We start from the raw sequence: 15634 nt of genomic DNA on the forward strand, positions 1-15634 counted from the left end.
AAATTCAACGATTTCTTTATTGATATAATAAATCTAAAGTAGGGCAGTAAAAATAACATGTACCAGGGATGTTGTCTCAGATTGAAAAGTCAGGAAACACTCCTTTAAGGAAGTGACATTGAATCTGACATCTGAAATATGACTAGAAGTAATCCAGACAAAAATAACAAAAAAGGAGAAGTTGTGACCACAGAAAAAATCCAGAGTTTTGGAGGACTACAGCTTGCTATTGAGAATCTTCCAGAAGGTATGCATCATTAGAGTAGTTAGAGGATGGTAAGTAGAACAAGGATAATTCACTGTGTAGTAGAGATTAATTTATGCATGAGTTTTTGTTTTCTTTTGTTTTTTTTTATTTTAGCTTTTTGGGTCACACCTGGCGATGCACGGGGGTTACTCCTGGCTCTGAACTCAGGAATTAACCCTGGCAGTGCTCAGGGGACCATATGGGATTCTAGAAATGTAACCTGGGTTGGCCCTGTGCAAGGCAAACGCCCTGCTCACTGTGCTATTGCTCCAGCCCCTTTATGCATAAGTTTATAGAACAAATGTCAACAATACGTCAATGATCTAACTGCCATGTAAAATATGAAAAAGAACATTTCCCTGCATACAAAAGTTGTATGAGTGATTGTATGACTTAGCAATAATGGATTAATAGTGGTCTTTTTTAAAACAAAAACAAACATTGCTCATGTTTTTCAAATTTCTCATTGTAATTCTGGGAGGTGGAAGAGACTGAAAACAGGGATAGTTAAGGAAATAAACCCTTATATAATAATTCAGAAATGAAGTTCCACAAACATAGGAGTCAGATATTTTCTATAATAGTTGATGATTGCCTTTTGTTTATTTTGCTTTCTATATTTAGGCTATTAAACTCCTACTTGAGCATAATACCTGGTCTCTATTTGGCTGTTGGTGGCTGCCTGTATTAAATGCTTTCTGCAAAGGATTCTGATGCCAAAGCCTAAGAAGTGAGTTTTGTCTACACATAAGAGGGATGAGTGGCAGCAAGGATACCTAAAAGATGCTCATCTTGTGACTTATTTGATGGGTTAATTAACTGGGACCAGAGCGAACAAATAAACTTTTGAGATTTTAGTTTCTTCAATTAGTACTTAAAATATTATTTTATTATATATTATTTACCATATGCATAGGAGGTATTATAACTAAATATTTTCATAATGAATTAAAACATCTGAAAATTTAATTTTCAGTCTTTGTTCTTTGACTTTAGAGTTATTCTCACTAAGGAAGAAAAATTTCTAATTTTCCACATGGCAGTTGGATCATTGACATATTGTTGACAATCTTTCCATGAACTTTTACATAAATTAATCTCTGCCTACTCAGTGAATCATCATTTTTCTACTTACCATGCTCTAATTACTCTAACAAATGCCATTATATTATAATAATGTATAATATAATAATTTTATATATTATTAGAGTTACATTATATACATATTAACAGTTTAATTTATTACATTTCTATTTGATAGCTGAGATAAAGGCTATGTCACCAATATTGACATTACCTCTGAATTATGTGATGAAACTGGAAGAACTAGCATTAATCGTTAAATTCCTAGTTAGCATTTCATTGAAAATAGTTTCATATTTAGCCTGATACTAGCTAAATTAGTACCTATGTGTCGACCAATAATACAGAATCTTTAAGATGGTGGAATTGTTTTATGTTCTGTTGTCCAGTTCAGTAGTTATTAATTTCATATGGTTAACTTAAGTGAAAATAAATTTAATTTTATTTTAAAATTTTAAAAGTTAGTGTCCCAGTCAAATTAGCTACATTTACTTAATAGCCACATGCAGCTAACATCCATTAATCACTGAATAGGAAAACAAAATTTATTTGTTTTTTAGTCTAGGGGGCCACACCCAGGGATGCTCAAGGGTTACTCTTCATTCTGCACTCAGGAATCACTCCTTGCAGTGCACAGGGGACCATATGTGGGCTGTCCAGGGTTGAGCCAGAAACAGACATCTGTACAGCAAATGCCCTATACACTGTAATTATCTTCCCAGATCTGGAAAGACTTTAAACCTCAGTGGCCTCATCTGAGGTTTTTACTCTTGACATCTAGTTAATCTGCAATTTACTCCTTTAGAGATCCTCATCAATTAATAATTCTTTAAAAATTTTTTCCAGTATTTTTAAATTTGGAATATAAAATCCACACTCTAGGTACAAGATAATAATAGAACAGTTTGTAGAATTGCTTTGAGAAGCTGGAGAAATAGTATATGGATTAAGATACTTTCCTTGCATGCAGTCATCACCGGTTCAGTCTCTGATAGCATATATGGTCCATTGAGGAGCGGGAGTGATCCAGGAGCACAGAGTCAAGAGTTAGCCCTTAACACCACCAGATAGGGTCACAACCATCCCCCGAAAGAATTGCTTCAGTAAACTGACAAATCAGGAGCACCTCCAGTAACCCCTTATTTTAGATGGAATTTAAAATGTTTTTAAGCCAGGTAGGAAAGATAGACATTATAAAGCTTATTTTACAATACTAAATTAGAATAACTAGCTAGATGGATGGATGAATGGATGGATGCATGGTAAGTGACTGTATGTACATATAGATTGTTAGAAAGATGGATGATAAATATTTAGGTTAATGGATAGATTGATGGAAGGATAAAAATTTTGCATTGTAAGAAGAGAAGCATGTTATCAGGATTAATGTCTTCACGACTGGTCTGGTCACGTTATCTGCAAAATGAAACTCTGTTTCTCTCTGGTATCACGTTCAAATAATGTTATAAAAATTTTTTCTTAAGAATTTTAAGATGTGGGCCGGAGCGATAGCACAGCAGGTAGGGTGTTTGCTTTGCACGTGGCAGACCTGGGTTGGATCCCCAGCATCCCATATGATCCCCCAAGAACCGCCAGGAGTAATTCCTGAGTGCAGAGCCAGAAATAATCCCTGAGCATTACTGGGTGTTACCCAAAAAGCAAAAAAAAAAAAAAAGGAATTTTAAGATGTGGACAAATTCTAGAGGCAAGACCTCTGCCTAGATTCCTTGTATCAGAGTAGTACAGTATTTGTTTAATATGTTAAATTTATCGAATGATACTTAATTTAAAGAACTATAAAAATAATACTGATAATAGTTATCAATATCAATAAAATAATGTAATGAATGTATTAGAGCCAAAGTTATATGGATCTGTTATTTCATTCAGAATTAAGTAAAGGAATTGGTACATATTGTGAAATAGTTAAGGGAGTTAACATATATAGTTTATGCAATCTGTCTCTGATAAATTTCATTATTCATGAGCACTATAATGTGCCAAGCAATATGCCAGGACCGGAAAATGAAAAAGTGAAAGACTTGCCCTTCTTTCAAGTATCAGGACAATTTGTAAATGTCACCCTGCTCATTCCTAACATTTTCATCTTTACCATAGAAATGATAAGAAGTCTTAATTATTGAGATCATTCAAGAGATGAGTGTTTCCATGCTGCACTTAACTATGGTGATTCTGGGACTAGTGCTAGAGCAAGAGTAAGGTGCTTATCTTGCATATAGTTAACCCTGGGCTGGAGTGATAGTACAGCTGGTAGGGCGTTTGCCTTGCACGCAGCCAACTTGGCCGACCAGAGTTCAATTCCTCACCCCTCCTGGAGAGCCCAGCAAGCTACCGAGAGTATCTCACCCGCAGGGCAAAGCCTGGCAAGCTACCCGTGACATATTCGATATGCCAAACACAGTAACAACAAGTCTCACAATTTGTTGTGAGATGTTACTGGTGCCTGCTCAAGCAAATCGATGAACAACAGGAGGACAGTGCTACAGTGCTACATAGTTAACTCTAGTTCTCTTAACTGGACTGGCATATGGTCAATTGAACACTAGAAGTAAGCCCTGAGCACTACTGAGTATACCGCAACACAAAACATACCAAAACCAGCCAATCAAGTAAGAAACTATGGTCATTTTGTTGCTAAATAATTGAAAATTGATTTTTTAACTTGAGGTATGACATAATCCACTTGTCCTGACTGCCAGAGTTCATATCTTCAGTCACTTATTCAGTGAATAATTGAGGGTTCACAGCAGTCTATTAAAACTAGACTCTGGGATAAAAAAATGTTCAAAAAGTCATATGTTATCCTACCCTTACAATCAAAAGGCCAGATATAGAACAAGTAATTATTGATAGCTGGTTAATTTATAATGGAGTAAAGTTTATTATGGTAAATAACCAGAACTAACTAATAAAATACTATACAAATTAGAACCAGGTAGAAATATAGGAAATATCAAATTTAGTAATGAATAGTCTTATTTCTGCTAGAACTAGAGGACTTTACGAGGAAAAAAAGCATGGCCAGGATAGAGTTGCTCTTCTGCTGAGATATAGAACAACACAGAATACTGGAGAAAAAGAAATAATGTGTACAGAGAAAATGAGAGTGGTGTTTGAAATAAGGATATGTATGTATTAGCGACATTTTGGGTGGCAGAATAAAGATTCATTGCAAAATTTGGCCTACCTCAGCTTATTTTAAGATTGCCTTTTCAGGTATTCATTTTTCCCCCATCTGAGATGAAACTTGATAATAATGCCTACCTCACAATGTAGTGCTAAGACATAATGAAAGAGTATGTGGAAATAACTGCTACAGGAGAGACGACAAAATGACTTTCTGTCAAATAACATCACTAAACTTATGGGCTTTATTTCCTGGAAAACAACTCTTAGTCCCAAGCTCACCTTTTTGCCTTTCCTCTGTACCATATGTTCTACCAATATTCCATAGGCCCTTAGAATTATATCAGATTCACACAGAGCTTTATCTAAGACTAAGTAACACAAGGGAAGTAGAGCTTAATAGAATGTTGAGACAGTTTAGTAACTGATCACATGGTGTAGAATAATTCTGCTGTTTTAAACTATTTTCTAAATTACATTATATATAAATGCACACACATATACACAAAATACACATGCATGCACACACACACACACACCCACACATATATATAAACTTCTACCTTTTGAACTTTTATATCTTCCACTTTCTATTCTATTGTCATTTTATGTTTCCCTCTCTTTTCTCTTTTTCCCATTTTTTTAAATTAATGGGCCATGTCCAGAGGTGCTCAGGGACTACTGGATGTTTATTTGGAGCTGGTTCAAGTGACACTTTGGGGGACCATTCAGTGCTGAACACTGAGCCAGAGATTCATGCATGCCAAAGCAACTGCTTCAGATCTTTGACCAACTTCACTATCTTACCTTCTTTTCCTTCTCTCTCTCTATTTTTCAGGACCATACTTGGCAATACTTGAGGATTACTACTGGCTCTGCGCTCAGTGATCACACCTGGTGGTGTTCCAGGGGCCATATGGAATGCTGGGAATTAAATCCTGCTTGACCATTTGCAAGGCAAGCACCCTACCCACTGTACCCACCGTACTATTTCTACAACACTTTCACTCTCTTTTCTATCAGGGATTTTAATATCACTCTAGTTCAGTCCCTTTACTTTGCTTTTCAAGTTGTCCATTTATAAATTTTATATTTTAATTGATGATCCCCTTCATATCTTTCCCCTATCATATAGTTATATCCAGTCCTTGCTCTTCCTCTTCATTCCCTTCATTATTTTCTTTTTTCTTCTCAGCTTCCATCTATCTCTTACACTTGTCTTATTTTCCTCTTTATTCTAGTTCCACTTATTATGTATTTCATTTCATGGAATCTGGAAGAAGCATCCTTGTAAGAGTGGACAAGTTGTCTCAGGTTAGCGTTGGTTTCCAGATCCAGACCCAGAGAGGCAGGTGGACGCATAGGAGGATGAGTAATGGCAAGCAAATGATATATTTATCACAGCATGCTAGCTACAGAGGAAAGTTTAAAATAGAATTTGAAAAATCAGGGGTGGCCCAAACCTAGAATAGATGGCCTCAAAGCACTGCTGATTTTTAAATTTTAATTTATTTGTCGGAGGGTTGGGGTGAGGTTACACAAACTTCCCCACAGGCTCAACCCCCTGGAATCTAATCACAGAGCAGCAGCATCATGAAAATAGAAACAGCTCATGCATCCATTTGTCATCTCTGAGGATGTAGCTAATCAGAGCATCCCTGAGCAATAGCCAGAGAGCAGGAACATTAGAGCAAATTTGTTGGGGCCACACAACAATTAAGTTAAGGGTCAGAAGAGAGGACAGGATGGGTTCCATGACTTGTGGTGAGGAATGTGACTCAGAGGGCCTTGCAGTTTCCTGAAATGTGAGCACATATGACTCTAAACTCTAAATTCTGACCTAAGAGTCAGGAAGGCAGGCTATTTCATGTTATCAGTAGAAAGAAGGATTTCGGCACTGTCTCAGGTCACTTTCAAGTTTCTCAAGATAAGGAACACTCAAGGTGACTAAGGTGAATGAGGTCCTAGTGGGTAGATCACAATTAGGCAGTATTTTTACATTTTCTGTGATAGCATGCTCTCAGGAATAAAGAATTACAAGCAAATTGTCAAATTTGAGATCTGGGGAAAAACCTCAAGGATCTAGGTTTATATTACTCACACTTTAAGGTGCAAGTTAATAACTAGCAAAAGATATAAAAAAAGAAATAAATGCAGATTCTCATGAGTAGGTGTGAGTGGGACTCCACATTTTTAACAATGTGGAGTATACTCATCTACAAATACCGTTAAAAACAGAGACCAGTCTCAAATTCTGCAAGGAGGCTGATTTTTGTCACAGGGTATTTTTATGACAGCTAGACTATACTTTCAGGGATCATTTCTATAATATGTTACTAGAGAAGTTTCTCTGATCGTGTAGAGCACAGACTAAATTGATGGAAGGACTAGTTTTCTGATTTTACTTGTCTTCTCTATGGCTCTCTGGTCCTCCTGGTGGAGGTAGATAAGTTCAAGTCCAAATACCACTGTAGCACATTCTTGCAAGTTTCTAACTTCAGACTTCAAACTCTTCACTCACAATATGGGAAACAATTCCTTAGATCACCATCTTTTTGAAAATATTGAATAAGAAAACACAAATGAAATGATTGGCATAGTGTCTGACAATGGTAGATAGTTCAATGAAATAGTTTTCTTTTTTTCCCCACTGCATTCGAGGGCAACTATCAAGGAACACATTTGTCAAAAAATAAAAATCACTAGCAACAGAATAGGGTAGAAAGACATGAGTTATATAGAGTTTTTATTTTCTTCCATGTATTTATATTATAGACATATCTATATTTATATGCAACATGAACCAAATATATTTATATTTATAAATTAAGATATTCTAATTCTAGATACTAACCCAGGATTATGTAAATTGGGTACTCTATGTTGAGTGGCCATCACTCTCAATTAGCACAAATCATATATTCATCCCAGCTCCCTAGCCAGTTACAGTATGAAATAGGTTTCTTTGCTCTAATCTGCACAAAGTCTAGCACACTGAGAATAAATCCTCACAAAGAATGTACAACATCATAAGCATGTTGCTTATTCTTCCAGGCTCTCTGCCCCTTTTTTAATACTCAGAGGAATGAGAAATCTGTTTTTTAAGGCAGAAATGTTTTGAGGCTGTTGGTCAAAAGCCCAGCTAGTTTTCTTAACAAAATAAGGCCAAATCTAACCTTTGCACCATTAGCACCTACCTTACTTTCTCTATTCAGTTCTTAAAAACCACTTTTCAAACATAGTTGACTATGGAATCAAACACTTGCAACAAGTAAGACCTACACATAAATACAATGCTAAAGATATACTACAACTGGCCTCTAGTTCAAAGCCCTCATATTCATGTATCGCATGTGCAGCCCCGGACATCTAAAGGCATCACATTATTGCTCAATCACTGCTATTGCTCAATATTGGGTGGCTGAACGTCCCTCTAAGAAGTTGAAGGATGCTCAGGGGTTGCATAACTAGTTAGCAAGCCAGAGTCCTGCTCATTATCAGAATTACGGAACTTGTATCAGATTTAAAATAATAAAATAAGAGAAAGTGAGTTGTCAAAAAGAGGTTAGATGGATCATAATTCCGAAGGAATTGTAAAAAATTATAAATAATAAAAAGGTGAGGTAAATTATCATACAGAGAATTTAGGGAATATTGAGGAAACATTGATTCATGTTAGAAAACTCATGCAAAAACTCAAACAAAAAAATAAACCCAGATCATATAGAAATCACCTACAACTATACATACTGTTAAGAGCAGGTAATATCTTAAATAGAATTGAGCAACCTAAGCCCCAAAGTCCAAAAAAAATAACTTAAATTACAATTAATTTTATGCCAAACACAGTAACAAGAAGTCTCACGATGGAGATATTACTGGGCCTGCTTGAGCAAATCGATGAACAATAGGAGGACAGTGCTACAATGGGGACACACCAAGCTGTGGGTAGGAAGTACTCCTGGCTTTGGTATTAGGGATCACTCTTGGTGGGACCTGGGGGACCATATAGGCTGTTGTGGTTAAACCAGGTCAACCCTATTTGATGCAAGCACCCTACCCCATGTACTATCTCTACAGTCCCCAACAATGAGATCTTAAACCAATCAGTTGCACAACTGGAACTAGAAAATTATCTATTTAATATATCCATTTATTCCTGGAAATAAAGTTACATTGCAATAATCAACCACCTTTGGGCTACAGTACAGTGGGTAGGGCTGTTTGTCTTGCACTTGGCCAATTCAGGTTCAATTTCCTGTATCCCATGTAGTACCCTGAGCACTGCCAGAAGTAATTCCTAAGTACAGAGCCAGGAGTAACCCCTGCGCATCACCAGGTTTGACCCAAAAAAAGCAAAATTAAAAAAAAATCAACTACCATCGTTTGGTCTTTTATGACATCCTTGTTTCTGCTCACTTTTGTCTTGAACCACTTTCTAGAGTTTCTTTTGTCTGGTAGATTGGATGGTTCCTGATTTGATTCTATATTTTGTTCAAATAAACTCTTCAAAAAAAAAAAGAGTATGCTAGACCTGGGAGATAGGTCAAAGGACTGCAGGATTCCATGAGCAAGGCCAAGAGTGACCAGAAACCGAACAGAAACGAAAGGAAATTAAACAGAAATATGCCACATGCCTTACTTTATACTCTATGTATGTGTGTTTGTGTGTGTGTGTATGCAAGTATGTGTGTGTGTGTGTATTTGAAGAAGTCTATACTGGGGGCCATACTTACTACATGCTTTGCACTCAGGGATATTCTCTGAGGTGCATATGCAGTGCTGGGAATTGAACCACCGTCAGCATTGGGAAAGCAAATGCCTTTATCCCTGTATAGCTCTCCAATCCCTCAGTATATTTTATTTAACAGTTATGGTATTGGAATAGGGGGTGGAGGAGACCTTATGAATGGTTCCCAGCAACAAGGTAAATTAAGGTTACCTATTTGGGCCTATAGCTTTCTGCTATTCTACTGTCTTTGGAGATGATGGATAAGCCCCTCTGGGATCTTTCAGTTGACGTTTTTGTGTTAGATATTTTTGGACTTTCTTAACCATTTCTCTTTTTTAAGGCAGAGTTTGAAAACTGGAAAATCAGAGTATAAAAACCGGACTCAATCTGGGTCTGATTGGGTGTGACTTAGAAATTACTGGCCCAGGTGTGACTTCAAGTAAACATGTTTTTTAAAGACTAAATAATGAAATTAACCTGACCACAGTGAACTTCATCTCTATATAGGTCTGTACATTTAGGTGTGTCTATATAAGTGTGTTGCTAAAGGTGCTGCCTTTGTCTTCCTCTGGTTGGTATTGACAACACTATCTGCAATAATAAAACCAACAATAAAAATAAGAAGTTTTATTTAACTGCCTTTAAGGCAAAAAAAAAGAATTGCATAAATCAATTATATGCTCAGAAATATAAAAACTAACCAAATTGATTTTTTCAAGGTCATGTGACCTAGGATAATCTTCAATAAATAAAAACTAGTTTTTACTTGTTGCTTTAATTAAAGCATTCTAGACTTCTCTTTAAAGTTTTCAAAATAATGACAATACTTTTATTCAACCTAAATCTGTTATTAAAGTTTTGAAAGATTGCTTAAGATAATAGTTATGTGATACCTTCTAAAATTTTCCTGATTAACCTAAACCTAGTTGTCATTATTAAATACATAAAAACAGAAGTTTACAAGTGAACTTCTCAACAATAATTATTCCTTTGTTATGTCTACTTGATGGTTTTCAAATCTATTTGGCAACATGTCATCTTAAAATTACCCTGCTGAATTATGAATATTCATTGATTCCATCAAGATAAAATATTGAAGAATTAATTATTATATGTAAGTGTATCAATTTGGTATCCTTCTTATTACAAAGGAACCAAGAATACCAGGTTCTTTCAGCAAATACGTTCTGGCCACATTAAATAATTTACTCTTAAGGGAAAAAAAATTCAAGAAATTATAAAAAAAAAGTTTAAATTTGTCTAACCACACAATGTTAGTGTAACGACAGTCAGACCACAATTGCCAATTCTAAATAATGTCCAATTCTTTTCCCCCTACCTCAGGGGTTTGGAGAGAATCATTGGGGCCTGAATGGGTGGGTCACAGATGTTCCAACCTCTTCCCCACAGTCTATGCCACCTGGCACCACCTGGCCCTATTCTCCAACGCCAGGTGGAAAGGCCACCTCATTCCACAACAATCAGAGTCTGGAATGAAAGCTGTGAAGTAGGCAGCTGCCCTTTCCTGTGTTCTGTTTTCATTGCAACTGCTGCTGAGATAATCAGATGTTTGTTCCAAGTGATAATTTCTTGTTTGTTTACCCTGGCCATTTGATGCCTAAGCTAGACTGTGGTTGGCAAGATGATAATTCAGCAGGGTAGCTGGTGACATCTGAGACTGAGAAGGAAAATTTGGCACCAGAAGAGATATTCATAGCCAACACTGAGCAGCAGGTAAGGTTCATATCTTCCTAATATTCAGGAGAGGCAGGCAAGTCTCATATCTCAAGAATTTGTCTGAACGTTTAGAGTTCTCTTTACTAAACCATAAAAGCCATTGGATGAGACTTGGAGAACTGAAGGTGACTCTTGGATACCTTATCCATCCTCTCTGTGAGCTTTCTCCACTTCATCTGAAAAAAAGAAAGCAATACACATTTATGCTGTGATCATTTAACTAGAAATTGCACTTCATTTATTTAACAAATAGTTGTTTCTATGAATTGGGCACTGGGTTATTTGCAACAGTGACATTGGAGAATAAAACAAAAATGGTGGTGACTTATGTGGTTGTCACCTTTTGTGAATATCACAGGTAATGAACAATACTAATTTTTATTATAATTATTCTTGAAGTTTTCTTCTTTCTTGGTTTCTAGGATGTCATGATCTTCTTATTTCCCCCTAATTTAATGCACTTTTCATATTGTTTTACACACAGAAGACCTTTCAATATCCTAGAAAGTCCTTGACATTCTAACCTTTTTTATTTTTTTTCTTACCTCCTTTTATTCTTAGCCTCCCTGGGTCCCCTGTGGTCACATGATTGAATTCTGCTCTGCCATTGTCCCTGACCTCAAATTCAATTTGCTTACTTGTTCTTTGCCAGAAAATAGTTCTTTTTCCAGAGGAAACTTCATAGTGTGTCTGTAGACCTTCACACCTCTGCTCTAATTTTTTATTGTACCTTTCTCCAAATATATTATTTGATAACTAGATCTTCTTATACCCAGCTATTGCCTCCCATCTCTTTATTTTTTCCCCAAGTCATTAATCAACACCTAACATACTTTATGTAACAGAATAAAGAGCATGGTGACCTAATAACTCTAATGCAATCCCAATGTGAAAAGGCATCTTTGTCTGTTTATATTTCTTGCAGTATATCCAAAAACTGATGTAAAGGCTAACACATTGTAGATGTTTGAAAAATGTTTATCAAATACAGATATGAATTAATGAATGACTAAAATAATGAAATGATACCATTTGAGGACCAAATGTATTGAGTATAATTAGAAATTTTACAGAGCTATTTTAGCTGCAAAAATATTATACCACTTTAAAAATGTTTTAACAACTTTAATCATAATTACAGTATTTATTACTATTAATGGAGTTAGTAATGTTGCTCTGATACCTGCTCTCAGTAAGTAAATGGGCTAAATTCCATGCTGACTAGACCCACATTTCCTCCAATCATGGTATCAATCACTCATAGTGATAAAATGAATTTTCTCTGATAAAGAAAATACCTTTCTCCCTTATGTGCATTATGCACAACCAAATGTGACTCTCAAATACATTTGACAATCCAACTAAAATATGTTGTTTCCTAACAGGGATCATAAAAGCTAGGGGAATTTTATTAACATTTGCATATATCGTAGATTTCCCCCTGTACATTTTGAAAAGGATGTGTTATGCATTTGATCAGGCTTAGAAAAGCCACACAACAGAGGTTAATCTTATTTTACATCTCTCTTTTTCTTTCCAAGGACTGTTCCAAAACACATTACCTATATTTAATAAGCTGCATAATGCCCTAGTGAACCGACTAGAGATCTCAACATTATTGCACAAAGAAAGAGAGTGGTTTGCTGTAGAGACCAAATGGTCAAGTTGGGAATGCGACTGGGGTCCAAAATTGTCATAGATGCATTAATTTATGCCTCCTGGTAATTCTGCTTTCATTTAAAAAAATGTACAAATCAGTTGGAGGAATGGTGAATTACCCTTTGTGATATATATTTGTGTCTACTGTTATGCCTTTTAAATTGGCCTGGGACACAAATTAGGTTTACTTACCCAATACAGAAACAATATTGGTCTGTTCTAGGCATATCAGCAATGGAGAAAGGATTAATATATTTCTAAATTGATTTCTGTAGTATTATGGCCCCAAACTGCTGAACAACTCATTTATATCTTCTTCAGTCTAAACCTCTGGGTATCTGAAAAGTGGGAAAATAAATGAAAGTCAAAGGTTCAGCTAAACATTAATATGGAATTGAAATATCACTTGGGCCATACAACCCTGTGCTCCTAAAAACTTTTTGCTCAAATCTACTTGCCAGGTAATCAAGAATAATTTTCTCTATAGAACTGAGTCAGCAACTTTTGGGTTAATGTTCTCAGAACAATGACATGTTATTGAAATATAGTGCACACACATATGCATATACATATATACATATGTACATGTACACATACATATATACATACGTACATGTACACATATATACACATATGTACATATATGTACATATATTATCATTCCTTGTAGATTAATGAATATTTGCAATTTTTATCATTTTGCCTTATATTTGTGGTAAAAATGGCCAACAAAACACCATTTGGAATGATCTTCTTGATTCTTCAATGATATGTCAGAATAAAATTTTGAAACCTGGAGCGATAGCACAGCAGTAGGGCGTTTGCCTTGCACGCAGCCAACATGGTCGACCCAAGTTCGATTCCTCCGCCCCTCTCGGAGAGCCCGGCAAGCTGCTGAGAGTATCTCGCCCACACGGCAGAGCCTGGCAAGCCACCCATATTCGATATGCCAAACACAGTAACAACAAAATCTCCAATGGAGACGTTACTGGGCCCACTCGAGCAAATCGATGAACAACGGGAGGGCCTTTACTTACTTTACTAAAAGTATCAGCCATTTTTGTAGTTTACACAAAAATATAAAATACAAGAATTTACTAGACTAGAACAATTATCCAATACAGGTACTGATTTTATTTATTTATTTATATTGTTAGTTTTTTAGGTCACATCTGACTATGCTCAGCAATTATTCCTGGCTTTGCACTCAGGAATCACTCCTGGTAATGGTCTGTGGACCATATAGGATGCTAGGGACCCAAACTGGTTAGCAATGTGCAAGGCAAACACCCTATCCACTGTACTACCATTCTTGCCTGAAAAGATACTGATGTTAAATAAAAAAAACATAATCAAAGGGTAGAATCAGAAAAGGATCTGGGAAAGTTAAATCAAATTTAACTGTTGCTTAATTTTTGTAAGGATATAGTTTACATTTTTATTACAAGATTAGCTGAAGTAATATAAACTGCTATTAATAAGCTTAAATCGAACTTATTATAATATTTGCTTTGATTTTAAAAATAACTAATGTTTCAACATAGTAAACTTAAATAATTACTACTAATATTAAAGGGAAAAACATAATTCTATCAAGGAATATTCTAGAGCATGGTTTATAATTCAAAAAACATGTATAAAACATATTTAAGATATTAAATTAACCCAATTTCTTACCTTTACCAATAATTTTGATAATAATTTCAGCACTGACATTTTATTAACATCATCATTCTTGAACCTATTGTGATCTCAGTTCTGTGAGGTATTTACTAAAGAGTTTCTATCCCCAACATCTGGAGTCAGGGAATGTTGGAAATAGTCAGCTAATAAAACTATTTATCAGATTTATCATTTGAGGTTTAAGTTAATTATAGATATATTGCTTATACAGATGGTATATCAAATAAATTTCTTCAAACCTGAAATCTTGCTTTTCCACAAGCTTCCCTAGGAAGAACTCTACCAATTCCCCTTGAATATCAACTCGCTTCAGTTTTTCTTGTTTGGAGATTTTCATCAGTCTTCCCAGGAAATGGAAAAAAAACAAACTTGACTAACATTAACTCAGTGTCCATTGTATTCATTATTCCAGAGGCATAGGTTGGATAGGAGTTTTTCTACTTTGCATAAAAATTGTGGCCAATCTGTTCATATAATTTAGTCTACTCATATTGAGATATTTTAGAACCAATTAAATATTTACACTATTTAAAATTAGATTACTAATATTGTTAGGACTCCTTTAGTGAAGAAAATGATGCAAAAACAAACAAACCAAAACTTCAAACTCAGCAGAAGGTACTTAGGAAGACATCTTTATTTGTGTAAATAAACATGACTAAGTTAAGAGTGTAAAGAAAAGGAGAAGAAATAGATTTCTTTGAGAAACAGGATAATATTTCAGATATTAGTTTTTATTTTTAGTTAGTTCTTTTAGAAAGTTGCAAACAACTGTAAGAACATTTGGATATGTATGTACATTTTCACATATTTCTCTGGTTACTGTACATCAGTTCATGCATGGATATAGTCAGTGTTGTTATCAGACTATGATCTACAACACAGATAGCTGTAGTTGTTCCACACAAATCTATGGTAATTTGTAACCTACCAATATCTATCACCTATACCATCTCATCTTGGTTTCTTACTGGCAATAGAAACTTCCCATAAATAAATCCAGGAAAGGGAACAAAAAAATTGCCTCAAAAGTTCAATTCTGGTAACACAACTAATGTTGGTATTAAATATTATTTACCAGTTGGAAAATGTAAGAAAACGAAGGAAGGGAAGGGAAGGGAAGGGAAGGGAAGGGAAGGGAAGGGAAGGGAAGGGAAGGGAAGGGAAGGGAAGGGAAGGGAAGGGAAGGGGAGGAAAGGAGGAGGAGGGGAGGAAAGGGGATGGGAGGAGGAGGGAAGGAAAGGGGATGGGAGGGGGGAGGGGAGAGCAGAGAAGGGGAGTGGATGGGATAGGGGAAGAGGAAAAGACAGGAGGGGAGGGAAGGAGAGGGAGGGAGAGAGGAAAGG

General features: G+C 35.7%; 1 pseudogene; it reads left to right on the forward strand.

The window, feature by feature from the left end:
* The first annotated feature begins 6775 nt into the window (after nt 1–6775).
* On the forward strand, nt 6776–6876 carry LOC130045850 (uncharacterized; annotated as a pseudogene).
* The last annotated feature ends 8758 nt before the right edge of the window (nt 6877–15634 follow it).

Source organism: Sorex fumeus, unplaced genomic scaffold, assembly GCF_029834395.1.
Source record: "Sorex fumeus unplaced genomic scaffold, SorFum_2.1 ptg000129l, whole genome shotgun sequence".
Lineage (NCBI taxonomy): Eukaryota > Metazoa > Chordata > Mammalia > Eulipotyphla > Soricidae > Sorex > Sorex fumeus.